At 44.6% G+C, this 18316-nt stretch overlaps 1 pseudogene; it reads left to right on the top strand.

Moving 5' to 3' along the window:
* Positions 1-253: 253 nt before the first annotated feature.
* LOC110538975 (cilia- and flagella-associated protein 52-like) lies at positions 254-10640 on the top strand (annotated as a pseudogene).
* Positions 10641-18316: the final 7676 nt, after the last annotated feature.

Genomic DNA, 18316 nt, shown 5'->3' on the forward strand with positions numbered 1-18316 from the left:
CTGGGCCAACCGTTGTCTGAGCATGCACAGAGGTGCTCCTGGGCCAACCGTTGTCTGAGCATGCACAGAGGTGCTCCTGGGCCAACCGTTGTCTGAGCATGCACAGAGGTGCTCCTGGGCCAACCGTTGTCTGAGCATGCACAGAGGTGCTCCTGGGCCAACCGTTGCTACCTCCATGGCTATGAAAAAAGTTTAGTTGGCAATCAGTGTTGAAGCTACAAAGTGAGAGTGCTTCGTAAATGTTTACCAGTAGGCTGGCGATGCACAAGATGTTTCACTTCTTGAGCTTGATGCTGTTTATATTGGTACGCCATTGCTAGCTAACTAGACTTTAGTCATCTCTTCTGAACTGATTACTGTGTTCATCAAATCGATCAGAAAAAAAATCCAGATTAATATCACATAGCTTAGTGGACCCTACAAAAACTCCATTCATTTTCCCACAGGCTTTGTTCAACGAACCATGGTGGAGGTAGTGCCAACAACAAGATGCCATTATTGCATTATTACATTTTCTAAACCCAGAGGTCCAACATAACAAGACTTCCGGGAACACTTGCCAAGCAGACTCCGCAGACCAGACCGGGTTTTGAGAAGTCAATGAGAGAAGTGAACATTTATTCCTAGTTCATTTTTTAAGTCTAAAGGCACAACCTAGACTTGAGGCCAATGTCTTGAAGGAAAATTCCACCCAAAACAAACTTTTTGTATTTGTTTCATTGCTGATATACCGTGGCAAGAAAAAGTATGTGAACCCTTTGGGATTACCTGGACTTTTGCATAAATTGGTCATAAAATTTGATCTGATCTTCATTTAAGTCACAACAATAGACAAACATAGTCTGCTTAAAATAATAACACACAAACAATTATAAATGTTCATGTCTTTATTGAACACACTGTGTAAACATTCACAGTGCAGGGTGGGGAAAGTATGTGAACCCTTGGATTTAATAACTGGTTGACCCTCCTTGGCAGCAATAACCTCAACCAAACGTTTTCTGTAGTTGCGGATCAAACCTGCATAAAGGTCAGGAGGAATTTTGGACCGTTCCTCTTTACAAAGCTGTTTCAGTTCAGCAATATTCTTGGGATGTCTGGTGTGTACTTATTTTTATTATTTCTAGATGTGCATTTTCTTGATTATTTAAGTTCATACAACAAGGTCATGGCACAGAATCTCAATCAGGTTGAGGTCAGGACTCTGACTGGGCCACTCCAGAAGGTGTATTTTCTTCTGTTGATTTACTTTGTGTTTTGGGTCGTTGTCCTGTTGCATCACCCAACTTCTGTTGAGCTTCAATTGGCGGACAGATAGCCTAGCATTCTCCTGCAAAATGTCTTGATAAACTTGAGAATTCATTTTCCTGTTGATGATAGCAAGCTGTCCAGGACCTGAGGCAGCAAAGCAGCTCCAAACCATGATGCTCCCTCCACCATACTTTTCAGATGGGATGAGGTTTTGATGTTGGTGTGCTATGCCTTTTTCTCTCCACACAGTGTTGTGTGTTCCTTCCAAACAACTCAACTTTAGTTTAATCTGTCCACAGAATATTTTGCCAGTAGCGCTGTGGAACATCCAGATGCTCTTTTGCAAACTTCAGATGTGCAGCAATGGACAGCAGTGGCTTCTTCCGTGGTGTCCTCCCATGAACACCATTCTTGTTCAGTGTTTTACGTATCACAGACTCGTCAGCGGAGATGTTAGCATGTTCCAGAGATTTCTGTACGTTTTTAGCTGACACTCTAGGATTCTTCTTAACCTCATTGAGCATTCTGCACTGTGCTCTTGCAGTCATCTTTGCAGGAAGGCCACTCCTAGGGAGAGTAGCAACAGTGCTGAACTTTCTCAATTTATAGATAATTTGTCTTACAGTGGACTGATGAACATCAAGGCTTTTAGATACATTTTTGTAACCCTTTCCAGCTTTATGCAAGTCAACAATTCTTGATCTTAGGTCTAGTGAGATCTTTTGTTCGAGGCATGGTTCACATCAGGCAATGCTTCGTGTGAATAGCAAACTCAAATTTGGAGTGTTTTTATAAGGCAAGGCAGCTCTAATCTCATCTCATTGATTGGACTCCAGGTTAGCTGACTCCTAACTCCAATTAGCATTTGGAGATGTTATTAGGGTTCACATGCTTTTTCCAACCTACATTGTGAATGTTTCAATGGTGCATTCAATATAGACAAGAAAAATACAATAATTTGTGTGTTATTAGTTTAAGCAGACTGTGTTTGTCTGTTGTCTGTTGAGATCTAATTTTATGACCAATTTATGCAGAAATCCAGATAATTCCAAAAGTTTCACATACTTTTTCTTGCCACTGTAGTCCCAAAATTTTGACTTGCAAAACCAGCATCATATGATGTAAAATGCATCATATGGGCCAGATTTCTGTATTTTGAAAGATATATATTTTGAAACGTTGATAGCTGACAAGCAAAACACTTGGGACTAAATCAACAACAGACTAATGAAACAAATACCAAAAGACAGTTTTCGGGTGGAGTTTTCCTTTAACTTTAAGTAGCTCAACATATTATTACTCCATCCTCGTGAAAGTAACAACCTGACACATTTTCATTTTCGACAAAAACAACTTTATATCAAAGGAGTGCCTTTTATTTGACGGATGCACATGCACAGTTTGGAGCGAGATTGCCGTTAGACTCAATGATATGCAGAAATCATGGATTGCTGATGCTATGTTATTGCCCCTTGAGGCTTTGAAGCCACCGATCGGCCACATTGAGCTCCACAGTGGATGCTTCATAATACCCATAAAACCTAGAGGTCAAACACGAAAATGGTTCCAATTGTTTTTCCACCATTCATTACTCGCATAGGATATTTTAAAAACACTTCAAATGAAGCATGTGTTTGGTGTAGGCTTACCTTGTTGTTTGGTGTAGGCTTACCTTGTTGTTTGGTGTAGGCTTACCTTGTTGTTTGGTGTAGGCTTACCTTGTTGTTTGGTGTAGGCTTACCTTGTTGTTTGGTGTAGGCTTACCTTGTTGTTTGGTGTAGGCTTACCTTGTTGTTTGGTGTAGGCTTACCTTGTTGTGACGTTTTGATAACCCGGTAGGCCAGCATTGTAAATAAGAATTTGTTCTTAACTGACTTGCTTGGTTAAATAAATGAAAATTATTTTAAAAACATGTAATTCTGTCTCGGTGTCACACCCTGACTTTAGTATTCTTTGTTTTCCTTGTTATTTTGGTTAGGTCGGTGTGTGACATGGGTGATGTATGTGATTTTGTCTTGTCTAGGGGTTTTTGTATGTTTATGGGGCTGTCTCCGTTCTGAGGGGCAGCTCGGGACTGAGGGGCAGCTCGGGACTGAGGGGCAGCTCGGGACTGAGGGGCAGCTCGGGACTGAGGGGCAGCTCGGGACTGGCTGACGACTGGAAGATCCTGGCTGACTGGCGGCTCTGGCGGCTCCTTGCAGACTGGACAGGCGGGAGACTCTAGCGGCGCTGGACAGGCGGGAGACTCTAGCGGCGCTGGACAGGCGGGAGACTCTAGCGGCGCTGGACAGGCGGGAGACTCTAGCGGCGCTGGACAGGCGGGAGACTCTAGCGGCGCTGGACAGGCGGGAGACTCTAGCGGCGCTGGACAGGCGGGAGACTCTAGCGGCGCTGGACAGGCGGGAGACTCTAGCGGCGCTGGACAGGCGGGAGACTCTAGCGGCGCTGGACAGGCGGGAGACTCTAGCGGCGCTGGACAGGCGGGAGACTCTAGCGGCGCTGGACAGGCGGGAGACTCTAGCGGCGCTGGACAGGCGGGAGACTCTAGCGGCGCTGGACAGGCGGGAGACTCTAGCGGCGCTGGACAGGCGGGAGACTCTAGCGGCGCTGGACAGGCGGGAGACTCTAGCGGCACTGGAGAGGAGGAAGGCTCTAGCAGTGCTGGACAGGCGAGGCGCACTGTAGGCCTGGTGCGTGATGCCGGCGCTGGTGGTACTGGGCTAAGGACACGCACCTCAGGGCGAGTGCGGGGAGGAGGAACAGGGAGTACTGGGCTCTGGACACGCACAGGAAACCTGGTGCTGGGGGCTGCCTCCGGAGGGCTGGTGCGTGTAGGTGGCACTGGATAGACCGGACCATGCAGGCGCACTGGAGCTCTTGAGCATCGAGCCTGCCCAACCTTACCTGGTTGAATGCTCCCGGTCGCCCTGCCAGTGCAGCAAGGTGGAATATCCCGCACTGGGCTGTGCAGGCGAACCGGGGACACCATGCGTAAAGGCTGGTGCCATGTACGCCGGCCCAAGGAGACGCACTGGAGACCAGATGCGTAGAGCCGGCTTCATGGTACCTGGCTCGATGCCCACTCTAGCCCGGCCAATGCGAGGAGCTGGTATGTACCGCACCGGGCTATTCACCTGCACTGGGGACACCGTGCGCTCCACAGCATAACACGCAGGTCTCCTACACTTCCTGTGTGCCTCCCCCAATAAATTTTTGGGGCTGACTCTCGGGCTTCCAACCCTGCTTCCGTGCTGCCTCTTCAAACCGCCACCTCTCCGCTTTGGATGTCTCCAGCTCTGCCTTGGGGCGGCGATATTCCCCCAGCTGCGTCCAGGGTCCATCTCCATCCAGTATCTCCTCCCAAGTCCAATAGTCCTGACATCGCTGCTCCTCCTGCCGCTGCTTGTAACCACGCTGCTTGGTCCTGTACTGGTGGGTGATTCTGTCCATGCTGATTTCCTCCTCTTCGTCTGAGCAGGGATCGGACCAATACACAGCGTAGTTCGTGCTCAACATGTTTTAATTAAAGACGATAACGTGAACATTACACAAAATAACAACCGAACCGTGGCAAAACCGAAACAGTCCTATCTGGTACAGAGACAGGAAACAATCACCCACAAAGTACCCACAGAATATGGCTGCCTAAATATGGTTCCCAATCAGAGACAACGATAGACAGCTGCCTCTAATTGAGAACCAATCTAGGCAACCATAGACATACAAAATACCTAGAACGGAGACAGCCCCATAAACATACAAAAAACCCTAGACAAGACAAAAACACATACATCACCCATGTCACACCCTGACCTAACCAAAATAACAAGGAAAACAAAGAATACTAAAGTCAGGGTGTGACACTCTGACAAGGTGAGTTTCATCAATATTTGCCTCAATTTACTCTCAAAAATTCGAAATACTAATTAGCAACAGAGAAGACCCCATGCAAGACTTCCTGCAGGAAGCTCTAGCTGACACTGTCAGCTACCATTCACCAGCGCAATCAGAGGCCTTCTGTGCCCAATCCATGTGGAATCCATGTACTATATTGAAATTAATTGAATAAAGTGTTGAACTTCTTGTCCCATTTCTCTGTCTTAGCTAGCCACTAACTAAACTTTAGCTAGCTAGTTAGCAAAGCAGTAGATAAACAATATATTTAGTTTTACTTAGCCTAGATAATTGTTTGTACAGTATGTCAACTATTTCAGACCTTATGGTATTTTTCAAGGATGAGGATGAGCATTAAAAGGGGAGAAGATCACTATAAATCTGGCCATGTGGAGGAGGGCAGCTATAATGAGGGCAACTTACCGGTTTGGTCAGGGCCAGCATGAGGAATAAAGTGTATCCTGTGTAGCTATTAAGTAAAGATTGAGCATTTAGCAATACAATGTGTTCTACACAACTGTCAACATTCTACAAGGAAAGAGCCACATAATCAACATTATATAATCCTTAACCAGATTACCCTGGATACCAGACTTAGATGAGTCATAACTCAGTTCCAGAATGTTGTCATTAACGAGAATGAATATATAAAAACACATTTTTATTGTAACCCTGGACAAGCACACCCGATTCAATTTGTCATCAAACCCTTAATGAGTTGAATGAGATGTGTTTGTCCAGGGCTACAATGAAAATGTGTTCTGTTGGGGTACTGGAGGACTAGGGTTGGTGTACTGTTGGGGGTACTGGAGGACCAGGGTTGGTGTACTGTTGGGGTACTGGAGGACCAGGGTTGGTGTACTGTTGGGATACTGGAGGACCAGAGTTGGTGTACTGTTGGGGTACTGGAGGACCAGGGTTGGTGTACTGTTGGGGTACTGGAGGACCAGGGTTGGTGTACTGTTGGGGTACTGGAGGACCAGGGTTGGTGTACTGTTGGGGTACTGGAGGACCAGGGTTGGTGTACTGTTGGGATACTGGAGGACCAGAGTTGGTGTACTGTTGGGGTACTGGAGGACCAGGGTTGGTGTACTGTTGGGGTACTGGAGGACCAGGGTTGGTGTACTGTTGGGGTACTGGAGGACCAGGGTTGGTGTACTGTTGGGGTACTGGAGGACCAGGGTTGGTGTACTGTTGGGGTACTGGAGGACCAGGGTTGGTGTACTGTTGGGATACTGGAGGACCAGAGTTGGTGTACTGTTGGGGTACTGGAGGACCAGAGTTGGTGTACTGTTGGGGTACTGGAGGACCAGGGTTGGTGTACTGTTGGGGTACTGGAGGACCAGGGTTGGTGTACTGTTGGGGTACTGGAGGACCAGGGTTGGGAAAGACTGACCTGGAAACACATGGAGGAGAGATGTACAGGAAGAAATGACTGAGAATGGCATCAACTGGCCTATGCTACTTATAGGAGCCATGGGCTTAAGTCAAGTCAGTCATTTGATTAGTCATGCTCAACAGGTGCAGTCATTGGAACAAAACGTTTTTTGCTGTTTGCATGGCAAAAATGTTGAGCCCATCCCCAACAGCCTGAAGAAACACCTGGAGGGAATAATAAGGAACTTCTAGTGGAAGTGAACCACAACTAGGCTACTAACTAAACACTATGCAGCCAACCCTCACTCACTGGACAATGAGTTGACTCAATCCATGTTCTTACAACACAGAGAACATCACTTGTGGCAAATGTTTCCCTAAGAATGCTGAGCTGAAAAATCATATGAGTATTTAGCACTATGTGGATGGGACATTCCTGCTGGGATGGAAGATTTATCTGGAATGCTCAACTAGATGATCAGGACAGTCAGTTTAGGGTACTACTTGCCCGAAAGGGATGAAGTCTTGCGACGACTGTACTTCTGATTCTGATTCTCAAGAGGAAAGTTAATTCGCTGTGAGATCACTAAGGAGGACCAACAGTGGTTGAGGGATCATCTGAAAGGGACTGACATGTCTAACTGACTTCACAGGTTCTTTGATTAGTCATGTACAACAGATGCATTCATGGAACAAAACAGTTTCTGTGGTTTGTATGGAAAAAACATTGAGCCCACAACATGCACCTCAGTGAGAATATTCTGTAACTGTCATGGTGGACGTGCCTGAACCGTCAATGTTTCCATTGAGCTCCAAATGAGAAGTAAGTATAATTCGTTAGGACTAACCCTAAGAAAATCCTCTGGACTGCTTAACTAGAGAGACAGCGAGAGAGAGAGAGCACATCTAAGGATCGGAGAGACATCACTTCCGGCAGATCTCCTTGCCGAGGGAGGCATTGAACATCATGCACTGTTTCTCATAGGGGGTGCCTGAAGATGTCCTGCATGTCATGCCTTATGTCTAAAACATGGGATAAAGGGGAGACAAGATCTCAAAATTCAATGTTTTATCACATTTGATGAGTTACTAACTGTAACGTCGGGAGAGTGATGGGTGTGGAGTCAGACGTAGAGAGCAGAAGGTAGACGGGAAAAAACACTTTAATGTCCTCAATCACAGTAACAGGTACAAACATGGGTGAAGCCCAAAACACAGGCGCAACAAACCCAAAACCACTGTTACAAAAATACCGGACAGCGAAAACCCAAAAGTCAACAACACCACTAACGTAAAATAACCACAAGCCCGCACAAACACCAGCGGGCTAAACAAACTTAAATAACACCCATCCCAAAACCCCAACAAGGAACAGGTGAAAACAATTAGACAAAAACAAACAAAAAGGAAAAAGGGATCGGTGGCAGCTAGTAGACCGGCGACGACGACCGCCGAGCACCACCCGAACAGGAAGGGGAGCCACCTTCGGTGGTATTCGTGACACTAACTTGTCCGTCCACATTCTCGATCTGCTGTAGTCCCTACACCTGGAATCTCGCACTCGGATCACACTGGCACAGGAGGTCCATGCATCGGATGGCCTCAGGGATACACTCCTGTTGGACTGGAAAACAAAAACATTTGGTCAGTGGTGGGTCTTTTCAAAGCTGTATCACTATCTTATCTGGACAGAAAATGCATTGTTTACCACAACACAAACACACCTTGTACAATGTGACAAGTGGTCCCTCAACACCCAATCCTAAATCATGAGAACCATTCACAACCATACTGTGCAGATATACATTTCAGCCACACCTGTTGCTGACAGGTGTAGAAAATCGAGCACAAAGCCATGCAATCTCCATAGACACACATTGCCATGAGAATGGCCTTACTGAAGAGCTCAGTGACTTTCAACGTGGCACCATCACAGGATACCACCTTTCCAACAAGTCAGTTCGTCAAATTTCTGCCATGCTAGAGCTGCTCCGGTCAACTGTACGTGCTGTTATTTTGAAGTGAAAACATCTAGGAACAACAACGGCTCAGCCACAAGCCTAAAATCTCCATGCGCAATGCCAAGTGTCGGCTGGAGTGGTGTAAAGCTTGCCACCATTGGACTCTGGAACAGTGGAAACGCCTTATCTGGAGTGATGAATCACGCTTCAGCATCTTGGAGTCCGATGGACGAATCTGGGTTTGGCGGATGCCACGAGAATGCTACCTGCCCGAACGCATAGTGCCAACTGTAAAGTTTGGGGAAGGAGGAATAATGGTTTGGGCTAGGCCCCTTAGTTCCAGTGAAGGGAAATCTTAACGCTACAGCATACAATTACATTCTAGACGATTCTGTGCTTCCAACTCTGTGGCAAAAGTTTTGGGAAGGCCCTTTCCTGTTTCAGCATGACAATGCCCCGTGCACAAAGCAAGGTTCATATAGAAATGTTTTGTCGAGATCGGTGTGGAAGAACTTGACTGGCCTGAAATTTAACTGATCTCAAAATGATACATTATTTTTAAAGATTAATGACCATAGATTTCAGCATTTGTGGCATCCATTTCAAGGAAAATCCTAATTTACCTCAAATGTCTCATTGCTCTTACCATCATTGGTGTTGCTACTCCTAGTGGTTGCAAAAAGTTAAAATAATGCTAAAAAAATATTTAAAGTCATAAAGCTACCATATTAGTTGATTTAGAATGGGAAGATCTCGTCTAAAGAAATGTTTTCCCAAAACGACATGCCCAAATGCCAACATAAGACGAGTCAGCAGCTAGCCAGCTAGCCAATTTTCAGTTGACGCAATAATTTTCTCAGTCAAACACAGTACCCAAAATGCACTGTGTGTCTTTTGTTTACCAGGTCATGTAATCTTTGGTGTAAAAGTCAACTCTAACAGAGAGCACCTTATCTATCCACTGGGCTGCAATATCACTCTCAAAATCCTAACAAAAAAGAAACAGGAGTTAATGCATGGCCACACTAACAACGTCTCCTGTGTCACTGTGTCCAAAGGTGAAAAGTATGTTGCCTCATGGTCAGGTCACTTTCATGGGCTTCAAGGTAATGGACTAATGCAAAGATGAAAGAAAAATGGATGGGCAGAAAACTTTGATGAAAGATAATTAGCTGGCCTTTATCATTCTTTGAACAGGATGATGTTTTAATATGGGACTTTGCCATGAGAAGAATATATGCTCACCTGCAGCTCCACAAAGCCTAAGTGGGAGGATTGGCCTTCTCCCCTCAATGTCAAGTACAGGGTGACCCTTGGGGGCCAGGATGATGGCAGTTTTTATCAAACTTTGTGAAATACTGACATTTGACTCAGATCCTCTGTTATAATATAGTAGTTACAAATAGGTGTATGAACTGTGTGTGTCTACAATTTCCATAAGGTGGTGTGTAAAATAGAAAACAGAGAAGCCATTTGTGGAAGCCCGGCCTCAGCCCACTGTGGTGGTCACTGCCTTACTCTGCAATACTCCAACACAAGTGACAGCATCTTCGTATGGGCAGAACAGTATGTATATCTAAATAGAGCTATTTTTGTATAACTTTGGCTTGGCACACCTTCTAATGAAATGTCACAGCTATGGGCCTATAAGGATCTGGATCATCTTCTTGTAACGACACTCTCCGCGTTTGGGAACTTGATCTTCCCCACAAGATTACACACACACAATGTCAGACAGGGCAGCTGAAAACAATTGTGAAATGCATTTGGGTAATTATAATATCAGAACACATGGCTATACACAGGGCTCTATGCTGACCTTTCATACAAGGAGTACATGTGCACCTATGTTGAAAAATGTAGAAACACACGAAGAAATTAAGCTGCAGTGTAGAGCCCTGAAACATTCAAACACGTGAATAGTATGACTCTTTGTGAGAGCGTCATTTCCTCAGCATACTGCAGTAAATCTTGCAGCAGTTTGCAACCTGAATAACTTGTTACTTCTTGGTACAGATCCCTGAGGAAGGCAGCTATCTCAACTGTGGCACCAGTGGGGATATCCTGAAAGTCAGTCTCAAGACCAAGCTTCTTAATGGGCCGTGTCCCAGTTCAGCAAGCTGGCTTCAAAAAAGTTACACGGTAAAAGGAGATTAACATCTGGCTTAGTTAGACTGCAGTACAGAACTCAGCATGCATTTCCCCTTGTTGTCTACATGGGGTGAACAAAATCTGTGATGAAGACAGGCAACATACTCTCGGCTCAGGAGATGGCACGTTCACTCTGTTCAGGATCCTCATCCAACTTCAAACACATCAAGTGAGTCTAGTGTCTGGAATGGAGTTCTATATTCACGTTTTTATAGTTATCCTCTCACTTCAGTAATCCTGTGTGCATCTTCCAAAAGCATCTAATACACCACTGTACTACTCAATGAACACTACCTGTACAGGTATTCTTTGGTTTCTTTGGTGAACGATGTGAGGGAAACAACAGGTTAAAAGGTCACATAATATACGCCATCACATTCCATTTGTGTGCAGGGTCAGTCCCCTACTGAATACAAATAGGGAACTGTTTCTGCTTGACTGGCTGTTCATTTTGAAGCCCATTGAAACCAGTAGAGGGGGCTACACAATCATTTAGTAACCTGGTATATATACAGTGCCTTGCGAAAGTATTCGGCCCCCTTGAACTTTGCGACCTTTTGCCACATTTCAGGCTTCAAACATAAAGATATAAAACTGTATTTTTTTGTGAAGAATCAACAACAAGTGGGACACAATCATGAAGTGGAACGACATTTATTGGATATTTCAAACTTTTTTAACAAATCAAAAACTGAAAAATTGGGCGTGCAAAATTATTCAGCCCCCTTAAGTTAATACTTTGTAGCGCCACCTTTTGCTGCGGTTACAGCTGTAAGTCGCTTGGGGTATGTCTCTATCAGTTTTGCACATCGAGAGACTGAAATTTTTTCCCATTCCTCCTTGCAAAACAGCTCGAGCTCAGTGAGGTTGGATGGAGAGCATTTGTGAACAGCAGTTTTCAGTTCTTTCCACAGATTCTCGATTGGATTCAGGTCTGGACTTTGACTTGGCCATTCTAACACCTGGATATGTTTATTTTTGAACCATTCCATTGTAGATTTTGCTTTATGTTTTGGATCATTGTCTTGTTGGAAGACAAATCTCCGTCCCAGTCTCAGGTCTTTTGCAGACTCCATCAGGGTTTCTTCCAGAATGGTCCTGTATTTGGCTCCATCCATCTTCCCATCAATTTTAACCATCTTCCCTGTCCCTGCTGAAGAAAAGCGGGCCCAAACCATGATGCTGCCACCACCATGTTTGACAGTGGGGATGGTGTGTTCAGGGTGATGAGCTGTGTTGCTTTTACGCCAAACATAACGTTTTGCATTGTTGCCAAAAAGTTAAATTTTGGTTTCATCTGACCAGAGCACCTTCTTCCACATGTTTGGTGTGTCTCCCAGGTGGCTTGTGGCAAACTTTAAACTTTTTAATCTTTAAGAAATGGCTTTCTTCTTGCCACTCTTCCATAAAGGCCAGATTTGTGCAATATATTACTGATTGTTGTCCTATGGACAGAGTCTCCCACCTCAGCTGTAGATCTCTGCAGTTCATCCAGAGTGATCATGGGCCTCTTGGCTGCATCTCTGATCAGTCTTCTCCTTGTATGAGCTGAAAGTTTAGAGGGACGGCCAGGTCTTGGTAGATTTGCAGTGGTCTGATACTCCTTCCATTTCAATATTATCGCTTGCACAGTGCTCCTTGGGATGTTTAAAGCTTGGGAAATCTTTTTGTATCCAAATCTGGCTTTAAACTTCTTCACAACAGTATCTCGGACCTGCCTGGTGTGTTCCTTGTTCTTCATGATGCTCTCTGCGCTTTTAACGGACCTCTGAGACTATCACAGTGCAGGTGCATTTATACGGAGACTTGATTACACACAGGTGGATTGTATTTATCATCATTAGTCATTTAGGTCAACATTGGATCATTCAGAGATCCTCACTGAACTTCTGGAGAGAGTTTGCTGCACTGAAAGTAAAGGGGCTGAATAATTTTGCACGCCCAATTTTTCAGTTTTTGATTTGTTAAAAAAGTTTGAAATATCCAATAAATGTCGTTCCACTTCATGATTGTGTCCCACTTGTTGTTGATTCTTCACAAAAAAATACAGTTTTATATCTTTATGTTTGAAGCCTGAAATGTGGCAAAAGGTTGCAAAGTTCAAGGGGGCCGAATACTTTCGCAAGGCACTGTATGAGGGACGTTTATTGACTGCAACGAGTCGATGTGTTGATGTGCCTTGGCTCCAAGATGGTGTCACCTCTGTGCGCATGTATCCTCCTCACGGTATCCGGATGGGAAATCTCTACAGAAAAGTGGCACATTGGCCTCAAAATGAATTCCATTATTCTCAAACATTGGCAAAGTATTATAAAGATATGGATAAACAGGTTGAAGCCATGCCAAAAGCAGCAAAGTACAAGGAAAAGATACAGAAACCTGGACGGCTTTTCAAAATAAATCATTTAAGTCCTTGGGGAGTTTTGTAAATTAAATTATCTCAAATTTGGGCACATTTGCCCAGTTAGGAGACGTTGAAGCGCAGGATTCAGAGGACATAGGATATATCAGAGGATGTCCAGGTCACTGGGATCATTCTGTTACGCCTCGATCACACCTACTGCATCACTGCACAAAATGGTACGCAGCATCATTTGGATATGTGTGCAACAAAGTTCAACATTCACTTTCTGCTACCATTTCTGTCAAGCAATCTACACATACAATTTGATGCATACATTTGATAAATCCAACGTATGCACCACACAGAACGCACTGCAATGCACGACAGCCTCATTGCATTTTGGTACACCAGAAATACATTAATTTCTGTTGGAAGGTTGGTCAAAGCTCACATCAGCACCATCATGCCAGAAACCCTAGACCCACTCCAATTCGCATACCGCCCCAACAGATCAACAGATGACGCAATCTCAATCGCACTCCACACTACCCTTTCCCACATGGACTAAAGGAGAATTCTATGTGAGAATTCTGTACATTGACTACAGCTCAACGTTCAACACCATAGTGCTGACAAAGCTCATCATTATGCTAAGCACCCTGAGACTAAACACCTCCCTCTACAACTGGATCCTGGACTTCCTGACAGGCCCCCCCCAGGAGGTAAGAGTAGGCAACAACACGTCTGCCGCGCTGATCCTCAACACTGGGGCCCGTGCTTAGTCCCCTCCTGTACTCCCTGTTCACCCACGACTGCGTGTCCCACAACGCCATCATTAAGTTTGCTGACAACACAACAGGGATAGGCCTGATTACCGACAAAGATGAGACAGCCTATAGGGAGGAGGTCAGAGACCTGGCAGTGTGGTGCCAGAACAACAACCTCTCTCTCAATGTGAGCAAGACAAAGGAGCTGATCAAGGACTATAGGAAAAGGGGGGCCGAACAGGCCCCAATTAACATTGACGGGACTGAAGTGGAGCGGGTCAAGAGTTTCCAGAACCTTGGTGTCCACATCACCAACAAACTATCATGGTCCAAACACACTGAGACAGTTTTGAACAGGGCACGACAACACCTTTTCCCCCTCAGGAGACTGAAAATATTTGGCATGGGTCCCCAGATCCTCAGAAATCCTACAGCTGCACCATCTAAGAGCATGACTGGTTTCATCACCGCCTGGTATGGCAACTGCTCGGCATCGGACTGTAAGGTGCTACAGAGAGTAGTGCGTATGGCCCAGTGCATTACTGGGACCAAGCTTCCTGACATCCAAGACCTATATACTAGGTGTGTCAGAGAAAGGCCCCAAAAATGGTCAAAGACTCCAGTCACCCAAGTCATAGACTGTTCTCTCTGCTACTGCACTGCAAGCGGTACCGGAGCGCCAAGTCTAGGACCAAAAGGCTCCTTAACAGCTTCAATCCCAAAGCCATAAGACTGCTTAACAGTTACTCAAATGGCTACCCGGACTATTTGTATTGTCCAACCCACACCCCAATTTTTACGCTGCTGCCACTTTATTATCCATGCATAGTCACTTTACCTCTACCTACATGTACATATTACCTCAATTACCTCGACTAACCTGTGCCCCCGCACATTGACTCTGTACTAGTACCCCCTGTATATAGCCTCGCTACTGTTATTTTATTGCTGCTCCTTAATTATTTGTTATTTTTCTTTTTTTCTTATTTTTTCTTTTTCTTTTCTTTTTTCTTTTTTTTACTTCAGTTTATTTTTAGTAAATACTTTTTGAACACTTATTTTCTTAACTGCATTGTTGGTTAAGGGCTTGTAAGTATGCACTTCACTGTAAGGTCCACACCTGTTGTATTCGGCGCATGTCACAAATCAAATGTGATTTGAAACACACACTAACTCATTCAAACGCACACAGACACACACACATTCACGAAGACATCTCCACCATCTGGAGAAGTTGAACATGTGGTTCAAACAGCTGGCAACAAACCACCACCCCAACGGGAACCCACAGATACCCCCTGTGTCCTCTTCCCTGGTATGTGCCTGAGCCAACATGTTCAGCCACCACTGTGTAACATTGATATTTTAACATTTATCAGTAATACATGGTTGTATGCTATATGTGAATGGACTCCAGATTCATACGGAAACATCTGTACAACTTATGGCTATAGTAACTGGAGAAGGCTGTTTGGAAATGCATTCACAGAACTTAAGAATAAAAAGATTACAACTCGCCGGAGGAGTATGAGCGGAGGAGCAATCAATTACTCTATTTTGACCTGTGTGGGTATACTTTATAAACACTTCTGTGCTGTGTAATAGAAGACTGCTGGAATGACAGTCTACAGGCAGTGCAGGGTCATTGAGGCCAAATGAGAGAGAGTTTATTTGTGGTTTGGTAAAAAATATAAATTGATAAAACCCAAGTAGAATAACAGAGACTTCGGCCTCCCGGGTGACGCAGTGGTTAAGGGCGCTGTACTGCAGCGCCAGCTGTGCCACCAGAGACTCTGGGTTTGCGCCCAGGCGCTGTCGTAACCCGACCGCGACCGGGAGGTCCGTTGGGCGACGCACAATTGGCCTAGCGTTGTCCAGGTTAGGTAGGGTTTGGCCGGTAGGGATATCCTTGTCTCCTCTAGCACCAGCAACTCCAGTGGCAGGCCGGGCTCAGTGTGCGCTAACCAAGGTTGCCAGGTGCACAGTGTTTCCTCTGACACATTGGTGCGGCTGGCTTCCGGGTTGGCGCATGACTTTCAACCTTCGTCTCTCCTGAGCCCGTACGGGAGTTGTAGCGATGAGACAGTATAGACAAGATAGTAGCTACTAAACAATTTGATACCACGAAATTGGGGAGAAAAAGGGGTAAAACAAGAAAAAGAATAACAGAGACTTCAACACTTGTCTACATTGTCCTTTTAGAAAAAAAGAAAGTTTAAATCTCTTGATTTAATGTTATTTGAATTATGTCTGATTCCAATCGAAACATTGATTAAAAAATATGCTTACATGAGGTCAAAATGCCAGTATAGTATGTTGGTTTTTAACCCCGCCACATACCTCACAGTCTCCAAATCAGATGAAATTCTTATCATCTGAATGAATCCTGTTAGTTATGTTTAGGTAGTCATGTTTATGTTGTCCATAAGGATAGTGTGAATATTACACCCCTGAAATGTTTGCTAAGTATTTTACCAAAGGACTGATCTCTGTCTCCCTGTGCCTCTGATCCAGCAGGGCGGCGATAGTGTGAAGATTAAAAGCTTATCCAATTAGCCACCCGCTGAGACCTGCTGAGCCAATCAGGCCCATCTAAAGCCTGTGGTCACACTGGAGTGCTGCCAGGAGAGGGTCTCAGGGCTGCCCATGCAGGGGGAACAACAATGTCTTAGAATGGGCGGAGCCCTGTCTCCTCTCTTTCCTGGCTATTCTTCAATGAACACGCTGTTCCTCAAATAGCTTTTGAACAACGGTATCAGAGGGGGAAAAAGCTTAGATTACTACAGCGTAACTACTGTAACATCACCATTGCACACGGAGACTCAACGCTGGGATTTTTAGACCACTGTTTTTAAGTTTCACCATTAATTTTGAAAGGTTCTTTATGACGGATTTGTCTGTTCATTTTCAATTATATGGGGATCAATTTAAGATCCGGCTATGTTTTGTTGATCTAGATATTTCAGTGATGACATGGTGTCCTATTGTCTTTTTACACATCCATCTGCAGGAATTGCTGTGTTCTGACTGGCCTCAGGTTTTATCTCCTGGACTGAAATGTCATTGTTGCAACACAAAAATGACATGGCTCAACATTGCTTTCTATTTAACTGCCAGTACTGTCAAAATAAAGACAATGGCCACTCAAATTGACACTCAGAAAATAACAGTGAGTGACACATTACGACCAATCATATGGGTCTTTACCTCTTCATCCTGGGTGGGACATTTAAAAAAAAAAAATGTAACCTTTATTTAACTAGGCAAGTCACTTAAGAACAAATTCTTATATACAATGACGGCCTAGGAACAGTGGGTTAACTGCCTTGTCAGGGGCAGAACAACAGATTTTTTTCCTTGTCAGCTCAGGGATTCAATCTAGCAACCTTTCAGTTACTGGGGCAACGCTCTAACCACTAGGCTACCTGCAGCAACAATCTTCTTCCACTGGGGTCTGTCTTTGGCCACAGTCCCATGTCAGTCATAACAAGCAGGAAGCTCATTCATCAGGATTTGTGCTGACACTGTGTTCATAAAATATGCAGAATGAAAAACAATTCAGTGAACCACCCTTCAAAACACTGCCCTCTGCAGGAAATGGGGGGAAAAAATGAAATCAACACAGTTTAGCGTTTGGCACAAAAGGTCTGCATAAAGAGGTGTGTATTAGGCTATACCCAATACTATGACAGAGGAAGTTCATCTTTGGTGTGAGACATTTTAAAGAGAGAGTGAGTCTTGTTTCTTCAATGTTAGTCATATTTCTCCTGACGATGCGATTCTAGAGGTCAACTGCAGCTTTTCACTAACCATGACCATGACAGGATAATTACTTTGTTCCCTCATTTGTCATCATGGCAAAGAAGCCTGCGATCCAGCTCACATGGTCATGAATGGGTGTCTTCAACACAGATGAGTGATCTGAGACGGATGTGACCCCAATTTTTTTTTATTTTATTTTTTACCTTTATTTAACCAGGCAAGTCAGTTAAGAACAAATTCTTATTTTCAATGACGGCCTGGGAACAGTGGGTTAACTGCCTGTTCAGGGGCAGAACGACAGAACGACAATAAAGACCCCTACACTGAACAGTGGCTACCCTTGCATGACCACTTTTATTGAGGTGTCAAGGGGCACTGAGTCACAACACATTATGCAAAACTCCAACAGAGAAGAGCATTCCACGGGTGATATAAGAATAGGTATGAACTCAGCCATAAGGATAAGTTATTATATAATGTCACTACCTGCTTCATTCTGGGACTTGGAGGAGCCATAGAAGGAGAGGCAGAGGGGAGTGTGCTTGCTTGGATGGTGGAGCATAATGAAAGCGCTATATAAATTAAATGTATTATTTTCAGATTTTCTGTCAAACTTGTCACACATTTCACGCTGCTGTATGAGTGATTGGCCAAAATCATGAGAGAAAATTGAGTCCACTGAAAGGTTTGAAACATTGTAATCTCTCCCTCAATATGGGTCAAGTGTTTAGTCTGCGCATGCACAGAGTTGCTCCTGGGCCAAGCGTTGCAACCTGGAGGGCTGTGAAAAAAGTTTTGTTGGCAGTCGG

The sequence above is a fragment of the Oncorhynchus mykiss genome, chromosome 12 (assembly GCF_057628025.1).
Source record: "Oncorhynchus mykiss isolate SJ-2025 chromosome 12, ASM5762802v1, whole genome shotgun sequence".
Taxonomy (NCBI): Eukaryota; Metazoa; Chordata; class Actinopteri; order Salmoniformes; family Salmonidae; genus Oncorhynchus; species Oncorhynchus mykiss.